General features: G+C 61.2%; 1 protein-coding gene across 1 annotated transcript in view; it reads left to right on the forward strand.

The window, feature by feature from the left end:
* The first annotated feature begins 1,243 nt into the window (after positions 1-1,243).
* SLC16A1 (solute carrier family 16 (monocarboxylate transporter), member 1) overlaps positions 1,244-1,883 on the forward strand; it is a 16,806-nt gene continuing 16,166 nt past the window's right edge. Inside the window, exon 1 of the mRNA XM_014948538.1 lies at positions 1,244-1,263. The gene's annotated coding sequence lies outside the window, so the exon portion shown is untranslated. The remainder of the gene's footprint in view (positions 1,264-1,883) is intronic.

The following is a 1,883-nucleotide window of genomic DNA, read 5'->3' on the forward strand; positions in this document are numbered from 1 at the left end:
CTCCTGCTCCCCCGGGCTCCTGCCTTCTGTTGCCCTCTGACACGTGGCCGTGCTCGGGCATCGCGCTGCAGCCACAGGGAAAGGACACGCTCCCCAGCTCTCAGATGGCTTCCTCCATCCCAACGTCCCCACATCACAGAATCACAGAATCACAGAATTACCTAGGCTGGAAGAGACCCTCGGGATCATCGAGTCCAGCCATCCACCCTACTCTAAAGTTCTCCCCTACACCATATCCCCCGACACCACATCTAAACGGTTCTTAAACACAGCCAGGGATGGGGACTCAACCCCCTCCCTGGGCAGCCTCTTCCAATGCCCGACCACTCTCTCTGTGAAGAATTGTTTCCTAATGTCCAGTCTAAACCTACCCTGGCGCAATTTGAACCCATTACCCCTTGTCCTATCATCTGTAACTTGGGAGAAGAGATCGACCCCAGCCTCTCTACACCCTCCTTTCAGGGAGTTGTAGAGAGCAATAAGGTCTCCCCTCAGTCTCCTCTTCCTCAGATTGAACACCCCCAGCTCCCTCAGCCTCTCCTCATAAGACTTACTCTCCAGACCCCTCACCAGCTCCGTTGCCCTTCTCTGGACCCACTCCAGCACCTCAATGTCTTTTTTGTGGTGGGGGGCCCAGAACTGGACACAGTACTCGAGGTGAGGCCTCACCAGTGCCCAGTACAGGGGGACCATCACCTCTCGGTCCTGGCGAGGGTGTTAAAGAATGGCAAAGCCCAGTGACGCTTTGATCCAAAATTGCCCTTTAAAATTATTATTCATCTTGTTGCCTAAGCAAAACAGAGCGCGGAGCTCTCCCCGAGGCCTGGGCTACGTCAGGCGGGGGGGGGTGATGTGTCGAGAACACCTTCCCACCCACTCACTCGCTCGCTCGCTCGCCGGTTTACGGTGCCTTGCCTCAGAAGTGGGTGAATGAGTTTGTTGTAGTCCCTGCTCGTCTTTTATGGAGTGCACCTGGTCCATTAAGTGCCTTGACATGCACAGAGCACTGGCGCTGCCCACCACGGCCAGGAGCGGTGGTTTCCTTTGATATGAGAGCGCTCGTGCCTCCCCCCCGGCAGCTGCTGCGGGCTCCATCTGCGGAGTGTCACCGCTCCGGCCCCTCTTCCCCTCCCCGCTTGAGCTGCACCACACACTTCTCCTGGCTCTAAAACAAATTAGAGCATCAGACACGCGCGGAGGCCCAGAGGACAATTAGCGTCATTAGGCTGCGGGAGACAGCAGCTCAAAGAGGAACATTCGCAGGTAACCGTCCTTTCGGTGCAACACTCGGTACACGTGGGCAGTGACAAGGGACCGTGCCCAGGGTGCCCACGGGCCTGCTCTGCACCCCGAGGGTGAGGAGCTCCGCTCGGGATGGGGACAGGCCGCCAGGCAGGGCCTCTCCCGCACGCAACGCCGAGCCCGGGTACGGTTTGTCCCACAAAACCGTCTGGCGAGGGGAACGGTGACGGTACACCCGGCCTGTCCCCAACCCTCGGCCCCGGCTGCTGGGGACACCGGGTGGCCGGTGCCCTCGGAAGTGATGGCAGCGGCACCAGAAGCGTCCCCACGGGCATGGCCCTGCCCCCGCGGGGGGAAGCTGTGGGCCCAGGCGAGGCACAGCCACGGGTTTGGGGCCAATATGTGAAATGCCAGAGCCAGGCACCGGGAGGGGGGGGGACGGGACGGGACACGGCTTTCAATAAACGTGCTTTGCGACGTTCCCCACCCAAAAGGAGTGAGTCCTGCGGTGGGGGGGGGCACCCCGTTCCCCACGGGGGTGTCCCAGCCGGTGGGGCCGCGGGGGAGGGACGGGGTGTCACTCTTGCGGGACAAATTAAGCCCCCGAGCCGATGCCACCGCGACCCCCCGCCCGCTGCCGG

The sequence above is a fragment of the Calidris pugnax genome, unplaced genomic scaffold (genome assembly GCF_001431845.1).
Source record: "Calidris pugnax isolate Ruff unplaced genomic scaffold, ASM143184v1 scaffold91, whole genome shotgun sequence".
NCBI classification, from domain to species: Eukaryota; Metazoa; Chordata; class Aves; order Charadriiformes; family Scolopacidae; genus Calidris; species Calidris pugnax.